We start from the raw sequence: 15,907 nt of genomic DNA on the forward strand, positions 1-15,907 counted from the left end.
TTTTAGACAAGTAAAGGCACACAGTATGCATTTGCAGTCCCACGAGCTAGCTGAAAGTGTAGCGAGCCTCGCTCCTGAAAATGGTCCCAGTTTGTGGCAAGGGCTTGAATCCCAGATGAGATATTATTTTAACATTTTATAATGTAGAATTATAATTATTGTGTTAGTGTGTTGCGAAGGGAAGTGCAGCCAATGCCTTGAAAATGAAGATTAAGAATAAATGTAATGAGGAGCTACGTCTTTCTTCAGCCATATAGACACAAATACACTGATAATAATGAGGTTTATTATATAGGCTATATTACATAGACGTGTACACTTAAATGTATAATATATTACATGCATTATTATAATAATCATCCACTTCTGTCACGTCCTGACCAGTAAAAGGGGTTGTTTGTTATTGTAGTTTGGTCAGGGCGTGGCAGGGGGTGTTTGTTTTATGTGTTATTTTTTTTCTTTTGGTTAATGTTCTATGTTGGTATATTTCTATGTTCATTCTAGTCTTTCTATTTCTATGTTTAGGTTATTGGGTTGACCTTCAATTGGAGGCAGCTGTTCCTCGTTGCCTCTAATTGAAGGTCCTATTTAGTAGGGGTGTTTTTTCATGGGTTTTTGTGGGTAGTTGTTCCTTGTGTAGTTGTGTGCCTTACAGGACTGTTTCTCGTCGATGTTTTTTGTATTAAGTGTTTTGTTTCGTTTTCTTCTCATTAAATAAAGAAGATGAGCATACACATTCCCGCTGTGCTTTGGTCCAATTCCTACACCGAACGTGACAGAACTACCCACCACCAACGGACCAAGCAGCGGGGTAAGGAGCATGGTGAAGAAGAATGGACATGGGCAGAGATGAGGATGAGCATATCCAGGGCTATGGAGGATGTAAGGAAGACCGAGAGGCATCCCCAAGAACATTCTTTTGGGGGGGCACACGGGGAGTTGGGCAGAGTCAGGATGGAGACCTGAGCCAACTCCCCGTGCTTATTATGGGGAGCAACGAATGAGTGTCACCTCAGTCATTCTTGCAACCAAAGTCCTTTGAGATATGTTCACCCTCTGGTTGGTATTATCTTCGGAACTATTTAGTCCTTTTTAACAGACTAAGGGTGATTTATCTAGCGGACAAGCATTCCATACAACATAAATCAAGTATTTCCTCATTTACCACTGCAAATCTACTGTGGCAATTTACCAGACATTTTGTATGAATGAAAACTTTTGGTGTAGCCTGTTAATATTTTTATTTGTTTCCTATTTATGTTAGCCATTAAAATACTACTGTCTTTAAAATAAAAGTGTCTGTTATGGTAATTTCTTATCAATATCGGGGTATTTAAAATGTGTAACTAAATCAAAGGGGGGGATTGAGGTATTGTGCTAGAAGGGTATGGGTCGGAAATCAAACCCATACCGGTAGGCCTATACAGTTGAAGTCGGAAGTTTACCAACACCTTAGCCAAATACATTTAAACTCCGTTTTTCACAATTCCTGACATTTAATCCTAGTAATAATTCCCTGTATTAGGTCAGTTAGGATCACCACTTTTTTTAAGAATACTCAATTAGTATTTGGTAGCATTGCCATTAAATTGTTTAACTTGGGTCAAACGTTCCGGGTAGCCTTCCACAAGCTTCCCACAATAAATTGGGTAAATTTTGGCCCATTCCTCCTGACAGAGCTGGTGTAACTGAGTCAGGTTTGTAGGCCTCCTTGTTGCACACACTTTTTCAGTTCTGCCCACAACTTTTCTATAGGATTGAGGTCAGGGCTTTGTGATGGCCACACCAATACCTTGACTTTGTTGTCCTTAAGCCATTTTGCCACAACTTTGGAAGTATGCTTGGGGTCATTGTCCATTTGGAAGACCCATTTGCAACCAAGCTTTAACTTCCTGACCGATATCTTGAGATGTTTCTTCAATATATCCACATAATTTTCCAACCTCATGATGCCATCTATTTTGTGAAGTGCACCAGTCCCTCCTGCAGCAAAGCACCCCCACAACATGATGCTGCCACCCCCGTGCTTCACGGTTGGGATGGTGTTCTTTGGCTTGCAAGCTTCCCCCTTTTTCCTCCAAGCATAACGATGGTCATTAAGGCCAAACAGTTATATTTTTGTTTCATCAGACCAGAGAACATTTCTCCAAAAAGTACGATCTTTGTCCCCATGTGCAGTTGCAAACTGTAGTCTGGCTTTTTTCATGGGGGTTTTGGAGCAGTGGCTTCTTCCTTGCTGAGCGGCCTTTCAGGTTATGTCAATATAGGACTCGTTTTACTGTGGATATAGATACTTTTGTACCTGTTTCCTCCAGCATCTTCACAAGGTCCTTTGCTGTTGTTCTGGGATTGATTTGCACTTTTCGCACCAAAGTACGTTCATCTCTAGGAGACAGAACGCGTCTCCTTCCTGAGTGGTATGACGGCTGCATGGTCCCATGGTGTTTATACTTGCGTACTATTATTTGTACAGATGAACGTGGTACCTTGGAAATTTGAAAATTGCTCCCAAGGATGAACCAGACTATTGGAGGTCTACAATTTATTTTCTGTGGTCTTGGCTGATTTCTTTTGATTTTCTCATGATGTCAAGCAAAGAGGCACTGAGTTTGAAGGTAGGCCTTGAAAAATTACTTGTATCATGCACAAAGTAGATGTCCTAACCGACTTGTCAAAACTATAGTTTGTTAACAAGAAATTTGTGGAGTGGTTGAAAAATGAGTTTTAATGACTCCAACCTAAGTGTATGTAAACTTTCGACTTCAACTGTATGTATACGCTGAAGGCAATGGCCCTAACCTCTAGACCATCCCAGGCCACGATTGAACTACATTTTGACACTTGATACGTAACCTTAGGTTCACTAGAAACCATAAGCCGTCCTCTTTTTCGATAATATAAGCTGTAGATCTAAAAGACCATGGGCTGTTTTTTTGGGGTTTTCACGCCAGTCACTCTCTTTCATGCGCCATTCCACTCCATTCCGTAGACTACCTCACTATTCTCAAATTAATCTTGTCTTTACATCTGCTATTATATTTATATATGTCCAGTGTGGCTCAGTTGGTAGGGCATGGTGCTTGCAATGCCAGGAGACATATGAAGTTGCATATGAAGTTGCTCTGGATAAGAAATCAAACTTAATTTGTCACAGGTGCCAAATACAACTGATGCTTGCTTACAAACCCTTTCCAACTAGCCTTGTATGAACCATCCTGATCTTGCGAGCTTACAATCTGTTTTGCTAGAGGGAAAGGCTCGATAGATCAGGATGGTTCGTACGAGGCTAGTTGGGAATGGCTCGTAAACAAACATTTCACGGTAAAGTCTTACAACCAGTTGTATTGGGCGCATGTGACAAATCAAATTTTACGAATGGAGCTACAGTATATACAGGGAGTACCAGTACCAGATCAATGGCAGAGGTACAAGGTATTTTGAGGTAGATACTGTATGTACATGAAGGCAGGGTAAAGTGACTAGGCATCAGGATAGATAATAATAAGAGTAGCAGCAGCAAATCATGTGTGTGTGAGTGCATGTGTGTAATGTGTATGTATGTGTGTTTGTGTTACGCTGGTCTGCGTGTTTGTGTTATGTGTGTGTGTGCATATGTAGTGTATGTGAATGTGTGTGGGTTTTGTGAGTGTCAGTTTAGTGTGTGTGAATGAGTGTGTAGGTGATTTGTATATATAGTCTAGTGAGTGTGCGTAGGGTCAGTGCAAGATGGAGTAAGTGCAGATAGTTTGGGTACCATTAATTGACTATTAAGCAGTCTGGCTATTTAGCAGTCTTATGGCTTGGGGGTAGAAGCTCTCGAAGCTTGTTGGTCTGTGAGCCGATGCTCTATAGCACTGTTTGCCGGACGGTAGCAGAGTGAACAGTCTATGGCTTGGGTGGCTGGAGTCTTTGCCCATTTTTCGGGCCTTCCTCTGACACTGCCTAATATAGAGGACCTGGATGGCAGGGAGTTCGGCCTCAGTGATGTACAAGGCTGTTTACACCATCCTCTGTAGTGCTTTGAGGTCTAGGGCGGTGCATTTGCCATACCAAGCGGTGATGCAGGCATTCAAGATGCTCTCGATGGTGCAGCTGTAGAAATCTTTGAGAAACCGAGGGCCCATGCAAAAGGGGAAAGAGGTGCTGCAGTACCCTCTTCACAACTGTGTGGGTGTGTGTGAACCATGTTAAGTCTTTAATGATGTGGTCGCCAAGGGAATTTAAGCTCTTGACCCGCTCCACAACAGCCCCGTTGATGTGGATGGGGGCGTGTTCTCCCCTCTTTCTCTTATAGTCCACGATCAGCTCCTTGGTCTTACTGACGTTGAGGGAGAGAATGTTGTCCTGGCATCACACTGCCTCTGACCTCCTCCCTGTAGGCTGACTCATTGCCGTCAGTTATCAGACCTACCACAGTCGTGTCTTCAGCAAACTTGATGATGCTGTTGGAGTTGTGCGTGGCCGCACAGTCTTGGGTGAACAGGGAGTACAGCAGGGGACTAAGCACATACCCCTGAGGGGCCCCTGTGTTGAGGGTCAGCATGGCAGAGGTGTTGTTGCCTACCCTCACCACCTGGGGCTGGCCCATCAGGGAGTCCAGGATCCAGCTGCAGAGGGAGGGGTTCAGTCCCAGGGTGATGCACTTGGAGGGGAGTGTGGTGTTGAACGCTGAGCTGTAGTCTATGAATAGCATTCTCACACAGTTATTTCCCCTCTGGTCCAGGTGGGAGAGGGCAGTGTGAAGAGTGATTGAGGTTGCATCATCTGTGGATCTGTTGGGGTGGTATGCGAATTGGAGTGGGTCTAGGGTGTCTCGGATGATGGTGTTGATGTGTGTCATGACCAGCCTTTTAAAGCACTTCAGAATTACAGATGAGTTCTACAGGAAGATAGTAATTTAGGCAGGTTACCTTGGTGCTCTTGGGAACAGGGACAATGGTGGTCATCTTGAAACATGTTAGGATTACAGACTGGGACAAGGATAGATTGAAAATGGCTGTGAAGATACTTGCCAGCTGGTCTTTGAGAATGTGCTCTGCTATTCTGTCTGGCCTGGCGGCCTTGTGATTGTTAACCTGTTTAAACATTTTACTCATATCATAAACAGGGACAGTGTTATATTCCTCGAAGTGAGCATGAAAGGCATTTCGCTCGTTTGGGAGTTCTGTATCCCTGGGCAACTCATGGTTGGGTTTCCCTTTGTAATCCATTATCGTCTGCAAGCCCTGCCACATACAACTAGCGTTGGAGCCGGTGTTATAGGATTCGACCTTCCTCCTATATTGTTATTTGCATGTTTGATGTCTTGTCGGAGGTCATAGTGGGCTTTCTTATATACGTCCATGTCCGCGGTAGATCTAGCCTTTAGCCCCGTGCGGATATTGCCTGTAATCCATGGTTTTTAGTTTGGATATGTTCCTATAGTCACTGTGGAGACGATATCATCACTGTGACTTTTCTGATAAACTCCTCAATGCTATCGGATGAATCCCGGAACATATCCCAGTCTGTACTAGCAAACAGTCTTGTAGCCCCGCGTTTGTTCATCTGAACACTTCTGTATTGTGTGCACTTCTGGTACTTCATGTTTGAGCTTTTGAAAGCAGGAGAATGGAGTCATGGTCAGATTTTCTGAAGGGAGGACAAGGCAGGGCCTTCTATGCATTTCTGTGGGTAGAATAAAAGTGCTCTAGAGTTTTAGCACTCCTGGTGGCGCAGGAGATGTGTTGGTAGAAGTGAGGTAGGATGGTTTTAAGTCTCCCCGTATTAAAGTCTCCGCCCAAACGCTGCTTCTGGGTGAGCGGTTTCTTGTTTGTTTATGGTCTCATTCAGATTGTTGAGTGCCAGAGAGGTGTTGGCTTGGGGAGGGATCTAGACAGCCATGATAATTACGGATGAGAACACTCTTGGTAGACAAAAGGGTCTGCAGTTTACCATGTGGTATTCTATATCACACTTGAAGCAGCACACCAGTTGTTAATTATGAAACAAAATACACTACTTCGACTTCTACTTTCGACTTCTCTGAAGCCACTGTACAATCCTACCACTGCATGGAGAATCCATGGAGAATCCTCTTACTACTTGTAAGTCGCTCTGGATAAGAGCGTCTGCTAAATGACTAAAATGTAAAATATAAAACTATTGTTGTTGATGTGTATGGATACATTTCAGAATTGTTTTTGTACATTTGACTGTTGCAGTAATAGGACCTTTAGGCCTAAATTAGCAGTAGGACATTTCTTAATATTACTTTAGCATTTGAGCAGGCAAGAGAGGGAGGATGATTTTGACAGATGGCACTGGTCCGAATGACTCGACTGCCCACGCATGGAGAGAAAGAAAACTAAATTTTTTCAGTGAACGTATCTAAATCTCAAGGCTTGAATTTCCTGATGCGCAGGAAACATTTATGTGACATAAGAGTAAACAAATTAAGATCCAACATCTGTATACGAAAACTAGCATTTTGAATTTTGTCTAACGTTAGTGGCTTAGTCAAGGATGCATCGTGCAATATACACTCAGAGCCTTCTTTGCCTCCAGAACAGCCTGAATTATTCGGGGCATTCTACAAGGTGTTGGAAACGTTCCATAGGGAAGTTGGTCCATGCTGATGCGATGGCATCTTGAAGTTGCTGCAGATTGGACGGTGGTACATTCATGCTGTGAACAGCCTGTTCCATCTCATCATAAAGATGCTCTATTGGGTTTAGGTCTGGAGACTGCTCAGGCCACTCAAGTAAACTGAACTTGCTGTCATGTTCCAGGAGACAGGTGTTAATGGCGCCGGAGGAGATGGCTTTTCCCTTTTACGGGCTTCTAACCAATTGTGCTATTGTGTGTTTATTTGCGTTATTTGTAACTTGTTTCTGCCACCGTCGCTTATGACCGAAAAGAGCTTCTGGATATCAGGACAGCGATTTCTCACCTCGTACTAGACAAAGATTTTTTCTTTAATGAGTCAGAAGCAAAGGATTTACTTCAGACACCGGACAAGGCCCAAATCCCCGTCATTCGCATGAAGAAGAGACGGAGATATTGGGGACGTAGGTCGATGTGCCTTGTAAGGATCCAACGGCGAGTGGGTAATCCGCCTCTACCATCAGTCCTATTAGCCAAAGTGCAATCATTGGATAATAAACTGGATAAGCTCCGATCAAGACTATCCTACCAACGGGACATAAAAAAACGTAATATGTTATGTTTCACCGAGTCAAATCAAATCAAAGTATATTGGTCACATACACATAGTTAGCAGATGTTAATGCGAGTGTAGCGAAATGCTTGTGCTTCTAGTTCCGACCATGCAGTAATATCTAACAAGTAATCTAACAATTTCACAACAACTACCTTAAACACAGAAGTGTAAAGGAATGAATAAGAATATGTACATATAAATATATGGATGAGCGATGGCCGTGCGGCATAGGCAAGATGCAGTAGATGGTATAGAGTACAGTATATACATATGAGATGAGTAATGTAGGGGATGTAAACATTATATAAAGTGGCATTGTTTAACGTGACTAGTGATACATTTATTACATCCAATTTTGTATTATTAAAGTGGCTAGAGATTTGAGCCAATATGTTGGCAGCAGCCAATGTTAGTGATGGCTGTTTAACAGTCTGATGGCCTTGAGATAAGAAGCTGTTTTTCACTCTCGCGGTCCCAGCTTTGATGCACCTGTACTGACCTCGCCTTCTGGATGATAGCGGGGTGAACAGGCAGTGGTTTGGGTGGTTGTTGTCCTTGATGATCTTTTTGGCCTTCCTGTGACATCGAGTGGTGGTAGGTGTCCTGGAGGGCAGGTAGTTTGCCCTCGGTGATGCGTTGTGCAGACCTCACTACCCTCTGGAGAGCCTTACGGTTGTGGGCGGAGCAGTTGCCGTACCAGGCGGTGATACAGCCCGACAGGATGTTTTCGATTGTGCATCTGTAAAATTTTGTGAGTGTTTTCGGTGACAAGCCAAATTTCTTCAGCCTCCTGAGGTTGAAGAGGCGCTGTTGCCCCTTCTTCACCACGCTGTCTGTGTGGGTGGACCATTTCAGTTTGTCCATGATGTGTTCTCCGAGGAACTTAAAACTTTCCATCTTGTCCACTACTGTCCCGTCGATGTGGATAGGGGGGTTCTCCCTCTGCTGTTTCCTGAAGTCCACGATCATCTCCTTTGTTTTGTTGACGTTGAGTGTGAGGTTATTTTCCTGACACCACACTCCGACGGCCCTCACCTCCTCCCTGTAGGCCATCTCGTCATTGTTGGTAATCAAGCCTAACACTGTAGTGTCGTCTGCAAACTTGATGATTGAGTTGGAGGCGTGCATGGCCACGCAGTCATGGGTGAACAGGGAGTACAGGAGATGGCTGGGAACGCCCAAGTGTTGAGGATCAGCGGGTGGAGATGTTGTTTCCTACCCTCACCACCTGGGGGCAGCCCGTCAGAAAGTCCAGGACCCAGTTGCCCAGGGTCTCGAGCTTAATGACGGGTTTGGAGGGTACTATGGTGTTAAATTCTGAGCTGTAATCGATGAACAGCATTCTTACATAGGTATTGCTCTTGTCCAGATGGGTTAGGGCAGTGTGCCGTGTGATTGCGATTGCGTCGTCTGTGGACCTATTGGGTCGTGGTTGAACGATGACATGGATAACATATAGCTGGCTGGGTTTTCCGTGCATCGGCAAGATAGAACAGCTGCCTCCGGTAAGACAAGGGGTGGCGGTCTGTGTCAGTTTGTAAATAACAGCTGGTGCATGAAATCTAATATTAAGGAAGTCTTGAGGTTTTGCTCACCTGAGGTAGAGTATCTCAAGATAAGCTGAAGACCACACTATTTACCAAGAGATATTTAATCTATAATCCATTCAGTTTGAAGTCGCGCATCGCTGACCAGAACTCAATTCAAGTTACAATTAAATAACTACCTGATTCAGCAGGTAATAATGTTGTGACTGAGTGTCTGGCTAAAACTAGATGTAAGGTGTTGATGAGGTGCATGATAAGATACAAGGGTCAACTTACAAACTTCTCCAATGGAGATCGTTTTGCATATGTTGAAGCAGCACCCATAATTCCTATAGCACGGTCTGTAAAGATGGGCCCTCACTGGATCAAAGTATTTTATGATGGACTAGGTCCTGCGCGTAGACAGGACTGGCTGACAAAATCCAACGCTAGAGGGGGACAGGAGATGGTAGAGTACAGTCCTATTACATTGGAGAACATAAGGTTCATAGTGGAAACTTTTTCACACTATGTGCAGGACAACAATCCTGTCCTCATGAGTAGGGCAGACGTATCACATATCTCAGCTGAAATGACAGAACGTGAGACTGAGGTTGAAGAGGATAATTCCTCGGCTTCCAAAGACAAAGACGGAGTGAATAAAACATTGGAGTTGGTACCTGGTGAGCCAGAGTCTACAACGGTGACTTCTCATTCCAAGAAAAAGAAGAAGAATAAGAGGAAAAATGCTAAAAATTAAGCTGGGAAAGTAGCAACTGAGACCAGTGACAATCATAATCCAATAGAAAACTCTGAGGATAATAAGCGACCCCGAAGGCGATGCACCTCTCTGCGGAATACAAAAGAAGGCAGCCAAACATCAATGCTGGCCTTCATTCAAGCAATCCGGAATCAACAAACACCCAAGCGGCCCAGCGTACCAAGCTCCCCATCAGAGTCTGGAGTTAGGTCACCTGCAGAAAAAAAGGGTGATATGGAGGATGTCATTCTGTAACGGCTGTCTGTGGAAGTAGACCAAGGTGCAGCAGAGGATGTGTTCATCATTAGAATTTTAATTAAAAAACAAGAGAACACTACAAAAATGAACAAAACAACAGCAAAACAGTCCTGTCAGGTGCAAAACACTAACAGAAACAATTACCCACAAAACCCAAAGGAAAAACATGCTCCTTATGTGTGACTCCCAATCAGCAACAACGAGCTTCAGCTGTGCCTGATTGGGAGCCACACACGGCCCAAAACAAAGAAATACAAAAACATAGAAAAAGGAACAAAAAATATCACCTACCATTTAATCAGCTAGCGAGCCATCTATTGAAGTACACGTTATGTGAGAGATAAAATCAATTGTAACACCCTGGCCTAACCAAAATAAAGAACAAAAACCCCTCTCTATGGCCAGGGCATTACACATTCTGGGAGAAGTGGAAAAAAGTCCCCCTAATTAGCCATCCATACCGAAAACATTGATGAACGGTGGAACATGAATGATTGAAATAATCTATATTTCAGTATTATCTGGTTCAGAGAAAGACATCTGTGTATGTGAGCATAACCTCTGTCGCTAACATGGCTTTTCAAGAGAATGAGCAATCTGCAGATAATTTAATTTTAATGCAAACTCTTGATACATGTCCCAAACAAAACCTCCCTTCAAGACAGAAACTCAGTTCCCTTAACCCAGGTATTAGAAAACATTGTACCATGAAACTTTTTCAAACTGTTAATCAGGCCAAAATGCTCTGGGACCCTCGTTCCAAACCTAGAGGAATATTGGGATGGCATCTGAATATTCGTAGCACTATTTCTAAGAGTGAACAGGTAGAACATTTATTGAATGACTGATTTTTTCTAAATCTCTGAGACATTGCTGAAGAAATCTTCTCCTATTTTTGCCTTTAATGTCCCTGGATATTCCATATTCAGCATAGACAGTGGAGAGGACAGAGGGGGTGGATTGCTTATGTACATGAAAGATAACAATAAATGCATTCGTATCGTATGGAAACGTGCCAATGACCTTGAATGTATGGGGCTGAATGTCTTCCTCTCCCCTCATATGTCTCTCACTATTATTGGATTATATCGACCACCAACATCTGATATCTCGTTTTACAACCATCTAAATGCCATGCTTAAAGAATGTGATCATAAGAAGGACATCATCTTCATGGGCGATTTCAATATAAACTGGGAAAACAAAACTTGCATGAAAAAACTCAAAGAGATCAAAGACTATTTCAACCTGACTCAAAGAATACAAGGTCCAACTAGAGTAACAGTCATCCCAGACTCAAATTGATCTGGTGTTTACTAACAGACCTGATCGAATAACTAAGTCCACTAACTTACTGTCATATCTGACCACAATGTTACATTGGTGGTTGGAAAGCTCACTAAAAAGATAATTAAGAACCATATTAATGTGCAACTGTATGATTAAAAAAAATCCTGAAAAGTGATCACAGTAACTACGATGCAGCTATAAGTCAAATTGACTGGTCTGATCTGTTAAGCAATGAAGACCTAGAGTCTGGATACAGAACATTTCTGTCAGCTATTGACAAAGTGGATACCTCTTTTACTAGGACATTTCAATGTAAGCCAAGACTCAACAAGGACCTCTGGAGGCAGATGAGTGAAAGGGATCTTTCCTTAAAAAAAGCACTGAAGTCTGGTCAGAATGATGACAGGAGTATATTTACAGCACTGAGAAATAAGGTGGTAAGGAATATAAAAAAAAGCAAAAGCAGAGTTCTTTCTTAGAGTGATCAATTAAGGAAATGGCGAAGTGATTTGGGAAAATCTCAAACTAACAGGGAGAGGAGCTGAAAAGTCCAAAAAACATCCTGAATTAAAGGTTAATGGGATTCTAATTCAAGGCTCCGATTTCATATCCACCACCTTTAACAATTTTTTTGTTAACTCTGTCAGGGAACTGGCTCAAAGATGTTCAACCAAGATCCCAGTTCTCACTCCCATAGATAATAATAATAAACCAATATTTGGAATTCCTGAAATCTCAGCGTCAGCAGTTGACAGTATTATTAGCTTCATCAGGAGCTCTAGAGCAAAATATGTATTTGGTCTAGAGGCTGTATTCCTGAAGATTCACAAATATTCTCTGATTGCCAATGATTGTACATCTAGTTAATCTGTCCATCAAATATGGGTTCTTCCCCAATGCTTGGAAGTCTGCTCCAGTGATACCTGTTTTAAAATCTGGTGACCCAATGTGTCCACTGAAGTTATTAGTTGGATGTATTCCTATCTGACAAACAGAAGTCAAAGGGTTTGTTTGGGGGACACTCAGTCGGAGTGTCTTTACTATAACATTGGGCTCCCACAAGGGTCAATATTAGGCCCCTTTCTGTTTACCTTCTATATAAATAATCTCCCACTTGCTTGCCCACAAGTTAACATGCAGATGTATGCAGACGATATAGTTCTGTATGTACACTCAAAAAATAGAGAACTTGTTAAATAGTTAACTGAAGCTATGGTACATGTTTTTAAATGGATGACTAACTCTTGCCTGCATTTAAATATCGACACGACTGTTTGTATGTAATTCTCTAAGAAATCCATTGATTCTTCCTAACAAGCTGTTCTTGTTAATGGGGAGAATCTGAAAGTTGTGTCTAACTTCAGGTATCTCGGCATCATTTTGGACTCCAACTTGGCATTTAAGAAACATCTGAAGAAGATGGTTAACACGGTCAAGTTCGGATTATCCAACTTCAGGTTTATAAGACCTTTCCTTCCTTTGGAGGCCTCCAAACTATATATGCATGCTATGATCTTTTCACATCTGAGATATTGCCTCACACGCTGGTCACAAGCAGGAACTACTATTCTGAAACCAATTGAATCACTACAAACAAACACTTAAGATTTTTGATAACAAACCAAACAGTTACCACCATTGTCATATCATTTACAAACATAATTTATTTAGTCTGGATAGCTTTAAGCAGTATGTAGATGCAAGCCTTATCTTTAAGATCCTTTATGGTCTTGCCCCTCCACCCCTATGCCGGCATATCATGCTCAAGGAAAGCACCTCCAGGATAACAAGGGCAGTAACTAGAGGGGATTGCGTTGTCCCTTTTCGACACAGTAAAATGGGCCAATCGGCCTTCTCTGTTAGAGCTACAATATACTGGAATGCAATGCCCATGGGCTTGAGAAGTTGCACTGATTATAGATTTTTTTTATTTAAATTGAAAACATGGCTCAAATCTATCCAAACCTGTACACATGAGTTAATTGTGGTTCCTCATATGTAAGACGACAGTTGATGATAGTGTTGTTGTTGTTGTTATAGTGATATATTATTGGATGTAATATATTTGGATTTTGTATTGTTTAGGTGTGTATTTGAATGGTGGCTGTGTAAAGTCCCTTACCTGCCCAAATTAGCTTTTGGCTAACCCCGGCACATTTACATGAATGTTGCATTATTGTAATATTGATGTTGATTAATGTGCATTGTCCCATATAAATAAATGATATTTTTCTATTTTCTTTTTTAATTTTGCTTTTACTTTTTTGTAAATACTTTCTTAACATACATTTTTCTTAAAGCTGCATTGTTGATTAAGTGCTTTTAAGTAAGCATGTCTATACCTGTTGTATTCGGCGCATGTGACAAATACGATTTGATTTGATTTTTCCACTCCTCAACTGTCCAGCGTTGGTGATTGCGTGGAACCCAGTGTAGTCATCTTCTGCAATAGCCCATCCCTGACAATGATCTATGAGTTGTGCATTCCGAGATGGCGTTCTGCACACCACTGTTGTAGTGCTGTTATTTGTCTGTTTGTGGGCCGCCTGTTAGCTTGCACAATTCTTGCCATTCTATTTCGACCTCTCTCATCAACAAGCTGTTTTCGCCCACAGAACTGCTGCTGACTGGATGTTGTTTGTTTGTCATGCCATTTTTGGTAAACCCTAGACACTGTCGTGCTTCAAAAGCCCAGCGGGGCTTTCATTTCTGAGATCCTGGATCAGGCGCATCTGGCACCGACGATCATACAGCAGTGTAGGGAACAGATACAGGTGCAGACCTACAATAGAACTGAAGTAACAGTAAAAGTTACTGCATTTCAGCACCAGTTTGTCAAGATGTTGGAGGAAATCTATGCAAACACAGGAAGAGTTGAAGATGAGTCAAACCTAATGAAGATCATGGATATCGACAACAATATGTATGAGAGTGTTGTAACTTTCAAGCCAAGCACAAGGAACGGAATGGGTGCTCATCTTTCAGGTATCAATGCATGCACAAGCAAGGCACTCACGCACACTCACACTCACACACACACACACACACACACACACACACACACACACACACACACACACACACACACACACACACACACACACACACACACACACACACACACACACACACAGCAGTGGAGGCTCCTCAAAGGAGGAAGGGGAGGACCATCCTCAGTGAGTTTCATATAAATGTTAATGTTAAACCATTTAAAAAGTTAATATTTTTAGATAAAACTATACTAACTAGTCAAATGTCACCAAATAATTGATTAAAACACACTGTTTTGACATGAAGGTCTACAGTAGTCTCAACAGCACTCTGTAGGGTAGCACCATGGTGTAGCCAGAGGACAGCTAGCTTCCGTCCTCCTCTGGGTACAATGACTTCAATACAAAACCTAGGAGGCTCATGGTTCTTACTCCCTTCCATAGACTTACACAGTAATTATGACAACTTCCGGAGGACGTCCTCCAACCTATCAGAGCTCTTGGAGCATGAACTGACATGTTGTCCACCCAATCAAAGGATCAGAGAATGAATCTAGTACTGAAAGCATAAGCTAAAGCTAGCTAGCACTGTAGTGCATAAAATGTGGTGAGTAGTTGACTCAAAGAGAGAGAGGGACAATAGTTTAGCAGTTTTGAACAAATTAATTTCTTACAAAATGAAGGAGACGCAAGAGAGAGAGAGATTTTTTTTACTTTCAGTTTCACTTACTTAGCTAGCAAATGCAGGTAGCTAGTTTAGCCTACTCAAACAGAGAGATGCTACATTAGCTAGCTGGCTATGACTATCCAACATGACACTGAGATCAAGTGACACAGTTAAATGTTGATCTAGAAACCATGATCACTCATAAGGACAAAAGAGCGAACATTCTGACCAATGTGGAAAACATTTGTGATAAACTTGCGGAGGAGACAAAGACTAACAAGCGGAAAAAGTTTGAAAGGGTTACTGTTGATTACAAGGAGCAGAAGGTATATTTCTGTGGGGATGGCCCGAGACAGACAATTGGCACTCCCCCACGAATAAACTGGAAAGGTAAACGCCAGCCCAGCCATAATCCTAGAGGGCCATTAATGTAGCGATCAACCAACTCCCTCACATCTGACTCCAGTGACCAATCCAGAATCAGAGTGTCATCTTTTTGGGGGAATCCCGATGGACGACGTCATCAAATAGGCCATCATCACGACCACTGCCCACCCTGCGTCCCCGCAAGAAATGCAGGAGAGGACTACGTACGAAGACGGCAACACCAAAAGTCCCCGCCCAACACACTGTCACATCTGCTCCTGCAATGACCTCTACTGCTCATCCTGTGTCTCCTTGACCTGCCGCCACTCTCCCAGTACTCTCAGAAGTTTACATACACTCAATTAGTATTTGGTAGCATTGCCTTTCAATTGTTAATCTTGGGTCAAATGTTTCGCGTTGCCTTCCACAAGCTTCCCACAATAAGTTGAGTGAACTTTGGCCCATTCCTCCTGACAGAGCTGGTGTAACTGAGTCAGGTTTGTAGGCCTCGTTGCACGCACACACTTTTTCAGTTCTGCCCACAAATTTTCTAGCGGATTGAGGTCATGGCTTTGTGATGGCCACTCCAAAACCTTGACTTTGTTGTCCTTAAGCCATTTTGCCACAACTTTGGAAGTATGCTTGGGGTCATTGTCCATTTGGAAGACCCATTTGCAACCAAGCTTTAACTTCCAGACTGATGTCTTGAGATGTTTCTTCAATATATCCACATACTTTTCATTCCTCATGATGCCATCAGTCCCTTCTGCAGCAAAGCACCCCCACAATATGATGCTGCCACCCCCGTGCTTCACGGTTGGGGTGGTGTTCTTCGACCCATGAGGCGGC

Source organism: Salmo salar, chromosome ssa16 (assembly GCF_905237065.1).
Source record: "Salmo salar chromosome ssa16, Ssal_v3.1, whole genome shotgun sequence".
Taxonomy (NCBI): domain Eukaryota; kingdom Metazoa; phylum Chordata; class Actinopteri; order Salmoniformes; family Salmonidae; genus Salmo; species Salmo salar.